The sequence below is a fragment of the Bos indicus genome, chromosome 19 (assembly GCF_029378745.1).
Source record: "Bos indicus isolate NIAB-ARS_2022 breed Sahiwal x Tharparkar chromosome 19, NIAB-ARS_B.indTharparkar_mat_pri_1.0, whole genome shotgun sequence".
NCBI lineage: Eukaryota > Metazoa > Chordata > Mammalia > Artiodactyla > Bovidae > Bos > Bos indicus.
Window position 1 is genome coordinate 56825918 of NC_091778.1, and position 8444 is coordinate 56834361.

At 56.3% G+C, this 8444-nt stretch overlaps 1 long non-coding RNA gene across 2 annotated transcripts; it reads left to right on the top strand.

Annotated features, from left to right (window-relative positions):
• Nucleotides 1–8171, top strand: LOC109574588 (uncharacterized). 2 transcript variants are annotated; one of them, XR_002183116.2, is made up of 4 exons: nucleotides 1–265; nucleotides 1126–1223; nucleotides 2560–2639; nucleotides 6979–8171. It is a non-coding gene; the product is annotated as an uncharacterized lncRNA (long non-coding RNA). The 2 variants fall into 2 exon arrangements; XR_002183117.2 differs by lacking the exon at nucleotides 2560–2639 and having other exon boundaries at nucleotides 118–265.
• Nucleotides 8172–8444: the final 273 nt, after the last annotated feature.

Here is an 8444-nt window from a genome sequence, read left to right on the forward strand (position 1 = left end):
GAGTGGAGGGTGGAAGGAAGGCCTGGGAGGGCCAGTGGGGGCCACTGGTCAGGAGTCAGGCGAGCTTCCGTCCCCATCCCTGGCTGAGGCCCAAAGGTAAACAGGTGTATTTGGACTCCCGGCAGGGGACAGGGGGTTGGCCCCGCGGGGCAGGCCTGGGCCTGTCAGAGGTGGGGATGTGGAGAGAAGCCTGCTTTCACAATGGGTGGCAGAGTGGCCCCGGGTCCTGCTGACACATTCTTGGAAGGTGAAGAGGAAAACACAGGTGACAAGGGAGGGGAGGCAGTGGCACCGGGGAGGGGGCTTTGGGAGGCCACCCAGGCTGGGCCTGCACGGGCCAGTGGGAGCCAAGGAGGTGCCTGAAGCCCCGGGGGGTCATCTTCCTCCAGAGGCCCCTGTGTCCAGCCCACTCCGAGGCTCCCAGGTAGGGTCAGGTTGGAGGCATCGTGACTGGCTTGCTGGGGCCTGAACTTTCCCTGTGTCACGGGAGGGCAGGGACCAGCTGGAGGGTACTGTCCCCCAGAAGCCAACCGGACAGTATAGCAGGGCAGGGAGCGGCAGGGTACACGTTCACCAAGCCAGGAGGCTGGGCTGCAGGTCTGGCTCTCCCCCACTCCGGCCCCCAGATGCCGCTCTGAGGGCAGGACAGCAGGGTCCAAGACCCAGACCCTCTTTCCCCTGGAAGGAAGCAGCTCGCTGAGCTCCCAGGAATGCAAGCGCTCCAGGAAGTGGAGAAGCCTGGCGCCTTGCCCGTGGCCCACACCGCCCACGGCCCCAAGGCCCTTTGAAGCCACGGTGGAGTGCCGGCAGCGCTCCCAGCGCTGCTGTTTGCCCAGGGAATTAAGTTGAGGCTGAGAGGATGCCAATCTTTCTCCACCCCTCACCCAGCCACCCACCAGCTCTGTCACTGGCTCATCCCCTGCCCCGACTCTGCGCACCAAGCCCTGCCCCCAACCCTAGAGGCACCCCATTCCCTTCAACTGGCCTAAAGTGAACCGCGGACAGGGGTCGAGGGATGTGGCAGGGTGGCATACAGACCCCGCCTCTGAGAGTTTTCATTCTCAGGAGTCCATGGGCCTGTAGACCCCTGCGGGCTGATAACCTGAAGCATTCCTATATCTGCAGCATCAAGGACAGGCACCAGCTTCCGAAGTACTGAAGGAATGAATGCACGAAGGAAAGAATGAACGAACGAAGGAGCTGGCTGAGCAGATGGACAAAAGGTAGAAAAACAGCCAAGTCGCTTCGACAAGATGTGACCGCAGACAGTAAACACTACCGGGGCCACGGTCACGGTCACTGGGCCCAGGGTGCTTCCTGATGCTCCCAGGGGTGCAGAGCATTCTGTCCTGGGGGGCCTTTGAGGAAAGCCCCATGCTGCCCTTTGCTGATCCTGTGGGTCTGGGTGGCGTAATAAAAGAAGGAGGGGGGGCCCTGATGCCCGCTGAAGCCGAGTGGGATGTGTGGCAGTGCAAGCCAGGTGAGGAGGGAGGGGAGGGGATACCGGACGAGGGACCAGAGGGAAGGGATGAGAGAGGTGGGAGAGGCTGGGCCTTTCTCATTCTCATCTGCTCCTCCAGTCCCCAGCTCCCTGGGGGCTGAGACCCTGGGAATAAGGACACAGAGGCCCAAGCGGCAGGGCTGGTGCGGTGGAACTGACATTCGAGCCCCGTCTCTCCCATCTTTATTACCCCACCCAAATCCACAGGATCAGTAGATGGCCTTTGACCTGTCTGCACCTGGCTACAAGGTCACCAGGTCAGAGGGGTGACCAGCTCATCTGTCCCTGCGGGTCCCACCCCGAGGTGCACCAGGATGGGCCACTGAGCTTGACGGCCATGGAGCCCAGCTACCCAGTCTAAGCTGAGGTTGGGAGCTCTGTGAGGTGCCTGAGAGTTCCCTGTGCCTGCTGTGTGGCTAACGATTAAGCCTGGCCTGGCAGAGACTGCCTGGGAGGCTGGGCCTGCACTAACGCTGTGCCACAGGGCCGGGCGCGCTTGGGCCCGCCAGTTCAAGGCCAGTTTTGGAGAGAGGCATGGGGCGGGAGGATCTCACAGAAGGCCGGGACTCAACCCCCAGCCACATTCCCCGGGCCTCCCTAGGCTCCCTACTCCCCCTGTGGGTTCTGTTGGGAGGGGGACATTGAAGGTCTCCTAAGGAAAGAGGAAGAAAATCACCAACTGGCCCACAAGAGATGGCGACCCCCACCCTGGCCCCCCACCCAAATGATCAGCTCATAGGCTCTGTTATCCTTGAGCTCAGAAAGCTCTTCTCTGAAGGACAAGTCACTTCCCAGACCCCTCCACATAGATGACCCACTGCTGCTGCTGCTGCTAAGTCGCTTCAGTCGTGTCCGACTCTGTGCGACCCCATAGACGGCAGCCCACCAGGCTTCCCTGTCCCTGGGATTCTCCAGGCAAGAGTACTGGAGTGGGTTGCCAGTTCCTTCTCCAATGCATGAAGGTGAAAAGTAAAAGTGAAGTCGCTCAGTCCTGTCCGACTCTGAGCGACCCCATGGACTGCAGCCCACCAGGCTCCTCCATCCATGGGATTTTCCAGGCAAGAGTACTGGAGTGGGGTGCCATCGCCTTCTCCGAGATGACCCACGGTGACCTCCAAAGGGACTTGGGAAGAGACAGGTATGAATGACAATCCAAGATGTGGCTACACAATGAAAACGACTCCCCCCGGCCCCGGGGAAAATGAAGGATGGTTTGAAGGGGTGGAGAGTGACAGACACCTGTGGAATTCACACGGCGTGGGTAACCATGTGAATTAGGAAATGAACTAGAGCCATTTGGGAGAGGGAAGAGGTGACCCTGGCATTAGCCCTGTCCTGGGGAGGTCACCCCAAGTCCTTCAGTGGAGAGAGCGGAGTCTGTCCGTTAACCAGTATGGTGCTCCAAACCGGAAGGAGATAGAGCCAAGACTTAGGCACAGTTCCCCCGGACCTCATGAAGGTAAAAGCTGTAGCCCAGGTTCATGGACTCTTCCAGAAGAGGGATCAAAGAGGAGAGCAGAGGGTGAGGACCGAGCCTGGAGAAGGGCCACCCTTGGGGCAGGAGGGAGCCTCTTACCTCACCCCGCCCGCTCCCGGCCCCCTAAACACACCTACACAGACACTCCCGTTCCTGGAGGCGGCCGCCCCACGGAGCCGCAGTGAGAGTCAACAGGTCAGAGTGGGCTCGGACGGAAGCCAATGTTTGCCCAGGAGGGCTCCTGGCCTCCCACAGGGCATCTCATTAGCACCATGGGGGTAGAGTCCAGAATCTGAGAGCAGGCAGCAAACTCCAGAGCTCAGAACAGGGCAGAAGGGAGGAGAGGGTCAGCTGCGGTGAACACAGGGAAGCTGTTTTAAGATGAGCTGACCTGCGTGTGCCTGCAGGAGAGAAGGGGCTAGCCCGGGGGGAGAGGGTGGATTGCAGGTGCTGGGTGGACGGGATGCTGGGAGAGCAAAGGATGGACCCCTCTGGTGGGAACAGGAGGAGGAAGGAAGGGTGAGCCCTGCCCCAGCCCAGCGGAGCAGTCACTCTGCAGTGCCTCTTGCTTCAAGAGGGAAGATGGTGATGGTGGGGAGTGGGGTGGGGAGTTGGGGGCGGGGGAAGGGGGCTGTGCTGGGGTGCACGAGAGGACTGTGGGGACCTTTGATTCCGGCTCGAGCTAGTGGACAGTGCAATGGGTGTAAGGAGGAAGGAGCAATCTGGAGTGACACGGTAGGGCACTCAGGAACCCGGAGACAGAAAAAAAAAGGGAACAGGAAGGACTTCCTGGTGGTCCAGAGGGTAAGACTCCATGCTCCCAATGCAGGGGGTCGGGGTTCTATCCCTGGTCAGGGAACTAGATCCCACATCCATCCCGGCGACTAAAAGTTCACATGCCCCATGCAATAAAGATCCCGGCAACTAAGACCCAGCACCGCCAAAATAACTAAGTAAATAAACAGAGAGGAACAGGTACACGGGGAAGCCAGCCTTGGCCTCCTTGAGACTGCAACCAACGTATCAGGCCCACAACGTCTCCTGCCTCCAGCTGGCAGGACTCGGGGCGGGGCGGGGATTTCCCACCTGCAGGGAGGACGCCCCGGTCCCAGGTGCTAGAAACCCTGGTCAGACATCACCTGGTTGCCTGGTCAATGTTTCCTTACACCTGTGGACCAGAGTCTGCATGGACATAACTATGGGCAAGACCTGGTCTCAGGGAGATTTCCTGACCCACTGAGTTGGGCAGCGGGGTGGTCTTGCCAGGGTAACTCTCCAGGTTCACTCCCAGGATCGGGCAGAGTGGTCTTCTCAGGGCTGGGAGGCCGCTGTGAGAGGCCCCTTGGTGTCCTCGAGACTGGTGGGCGGTGATGCCACTGCAGCCTGAGTGGGGAATGCAGCGTGAAAGGGAAGGGAAGGGGGAGTCAGGCTGGGGGTACAGAGAGTGTGAGGCTCACAGTTGAGGGATGGCTGAGAGGCTTCTGGGTATCGAAGGATGGTTCTAGGAGACTCAGCTTTGGAAAGGCACCCCAGTGTGTGAGCACGGCCCAGGCAAGCCCTCCTGCCCCTGCCCCCGCTCCCCAAGCAACAACCACTCATTCGGTTTCCACCACCACAAGTCAGGTTTTCCTACGCTAGAATTTCCTACAGATGGTATCAAACACTTTGTACTCTGTGTTTGGCTTCTTTCCCTCAACATGTCAATTTTGAAATTTAACTACCTTGTCACATGCAGTGGCAGTTTGTCCCTTTTCACGGCTGAGTAGTATTCTACCAGACAACTATAGCCATTTGTTTGTCCATTCTCTACTTGATAGATATTTGGGCTGCTTCCAGTTTGGGGCTATTGTGACTAAAGCGGCTATGAACATCCTTGTAGAAAGCATTTTTGGTTTTTGGTCTGAACCATGCAGCATGAAGGATCTTAGTTCCCCAACCAGGGATCGATGCCAAGCTCCCTGCAGTGGAAGCCTAGAGGCTTAGCCACTGGACCACTAGGTGAGTCCTAGGGTGTTTTTTGTTTTTTTTAAATCCTTTTCAGGACTTCCCTGTTGTCCTTAAATTAAGAGTCCAGCCTGCCAACGCAGGGGACATGGGTTCAATCCCTGACCTGGGAGGACTCCACATGCTGCAGGGCAACTAGGCCCGTGCACCACAAATATCGAGACCGACACGCCTAGAGCCTGTGCTCCGCAACAAGAGAAGCCACCGCAACGAGAAACCCACACGCTACCACGAGAGGGTAGCCCCTGCCTGCCAAAACTAGAGAAGACCCACGCATAGCAATAAAGATCCAGTGCAGCCAAAACAAAATATAAATATTTTTAAAAAAAAAATCTTTTTCATGTGAATGGGGCTTGGGAAGAGAAGACATATCTTTCACTGGACTATGTTGAGTTGATTCTAGAAGAGTCAGCACAGGTATTCAGCAAGATGCAGAGAGGACAGGAGAGGACAGGACAGAGACAGGCAGGAGAGGAGGCGGGCAAAGGCATGCAGGGGACACCCAGCTGGCTGGCTCAGTGCTGGGGAGGAGAGGGGGCCAGCGGGACTCTTGTCAAGTGCTCTTCTGGCCATGTCACTCATCGGTTGAGAACCCTGCAATGACTTCCCTCACCTACAGAAGGCTCTAAACACCATCAAGATCTTCCCCTGCTCGCCACTCACTTCCCACCTACCCCTCCTCTGTGATCAGTCACACTGATGTATTACCCAGAATTGCTATTTCCACCCCTGCCCTCTGCCCTGAGCAAACACCCTCCCACTCTCCCCCTTCACCTGGGTAACTCTTTTCAGAGTCCCCAACTGTGGGCCCCGAGCTGGAAGAACTCTACCATGCTGGTAAGACTCACCCCAACCCTTTCCGCACTTCTGCTTGAGAAGGCAGTTGGTTACACACATTGAGGTTCCTATACGGTCACCCCAACCGAGGACAGCAGGGCCGCATCATCAAGGAAAGGCTGGGAAGGTTGGGGCAGTGTCTCTGGACACTCGCTCTGCCTCCAGCCAGCCAGAGTTCTGGAAAGCCCACCCGCTAAGGCCTACTCGTGACCCTGAGCCATTTCATTTGGTGAATCCAGAACCCAGTTTGGGAGAAGACCTCCATCACAACCTCTCTTCCTGCTTCATCCCAGCAGTCTGTTGCATGACTCAAGCTCAGAGGACAGGGGCTGGGGGTTCTGTCCTCTTCCTGCCTGATGCTCATGCCCTTCCCCTGCTGCCAGCACAGACTGCCCACCTAGGGGCTCCTGACTGCTGCCTGGAGTTTACATTTGTTGGGGAAGGTTGTGAGCTGAGCTCCAGGAACCCACATCAGCTGGCTGGGCCCCTGGCAGACCCCAGAATCTGCAAGCCTAGGCTTGGGGCGGGGGCACTGCCAATGCTGGTCTGTTTGCCCCCTTTGCAGGAGGGAGGGGGCACCTGGAATGGTTCTCAGTCATAGAGGCACAGATGTTTAGTCTGCAGGAAATGTTGAGAGCCTTCCAGTGTCACCTGCAGAAGAGGAAACTGAGGCACAGAGAGAGGACAGGGCTCTGAGGATGTCAGTGCATTTGGGGTTGGCTTCTCCTGGGCACTACTGGCTGGGGGACCCATCTGGACCTTTGCCACCTCTCCACTCATTACCATCCTCCAGTGCCCTTGATTTCACCATGTTGGCATTGCGGGCCTCTCCTGCTGGATGGGGAGCTCCAGGAAGGCAGAAGCAGTGCCTGGTTCTCCATGGCACCTGCCAGGAGCTGGGAGTGGCCCATGGTGTGTGCTCAACAGAGCATGGCGGAACGGATGGAGGGGGTGGGAGTGCATGCCCCATTTCTCAGTGACTTGGAGCCAGAAGCCAGCGCTCTGAGCTGGGCAGACTGTGGAGAGCCAGGGGAAAGACGGCTGGGTCAGCCCTCCTTGTCCTCAGGGACCCCGGGCCTTGCCTCCCAGTTCACCCCTCCTCCTTGGCCTTATTAAAAAAGCCGCTGTTGAAGGTGTGATTGTGTGTGTTGCCCCGTAGGTGGTATACATGGAGAACTGCATACGCTGATCACTGGTCTCTGTGCTCATTCATTCATTCAATGAATACCTGAAGGATGGGAGGACCCTTCCATGGAAGCGGCGGGCACACACACGGCAGAAGACCAAACCCACAAAGCAAGTGGGTCCCAAGAGTGCCCTGGGGGAACTTCCTGGTGGACTAGTGGTTAGGACTCCACACTGCAGTGGGGACATGGGTTTGATCCCTGGTTGCGGAATTAGGATCCCACATCCTGAGCAGTGTGTTCAAAAAAAGAGAAGAAAAAGTCATGAATGAGCTCATTTACATATGGAATTTAGAAAAACCACCAAACTCATAGAAAAAGAGATCATATTTGTAATTACCAGAAGCAGGGGTGGGCCGAGGAGGAATTGGAGAAAGGTGGTTAAAATGGTACAAACTTCCAGTTATCAGATAAACAAGAACTAGAGATGTAATTTACAACATGAGGACTCCAGTTAACAATGCTTTGTGATAGACAGAAAAGTTGTTAACCCAGTAGATCCTAAGTTCTCATCACAAGGAGAATTATTTTTTTTTCTTTACTTTGGATTCTATTTGAGATGATGGATGACAACTAAACCTATTGTGGTAATCATTTCACAATACAGTTGACCTTTGAACAGCAGGGGTTAGAGGCACTGACCCTAGGGCAGTGGAAAATTCCCATATAACTTTACAGCTGGCCCTTTCAATCCACTGTTCTATCGTGTACTGCTGCTGCTGCTGCTGCTAAGTCGCTTCAGTCATGTCGGACTCTGTGCGACCCCATACACGACAGCCCACCAGGCTCCCGGTCCCTGGGATTCTCCAGGCAAGAACACTGGAGTGGGTTGCCATTTCTTTCTCCAGTGCATGAAAGTGAAAAGTGAGAGTGAAGTCGCTCAGTTGTGCCGGACTCTTAGTGACCCCATGGACTGCAGCCCACCAGGATCCTCCGTCCATGGGATTTTCCAGGCAAAAGAGTACTGGAGTGGGGTGCCATCGCCTTCTATCCTAGTGTATATTCACTGAAAAAAATCCAGGTGGACTCCCATAGTTCAAACCCATGCTTGCTGTTCAAGGATTCGCTGTATATATAATTCAACCACCATGCTGTACACCTTATGCATTGATGTATGTCAATCACTTCTCAGTAAAACTGGAGACAATAAATAAATTTTAAAAAGCCAGCAGAAGGGCACCCTGTCTAGGCTGTGAGCCCCTTAAGGAAGGCTCCCCTCTCTCTCTCCTTGCCTACAGGAACCCTGGGCTTAATGAACAAACGATTTAACCTGCTCCCTCCCCCACAATGATCCACCTGCCTGGCAGGATGGCCTGTGTGTGGGTGATTCCAGGCCCCAGCCCGCAGGCAGAAGGAGGCCATGGGTCCATCCATCCGGCTGGGGTCTCCACTCCCCCAAGCACAAGGCCTCCCGGGATGGGGACGCTCGGAGGCGCAGAGA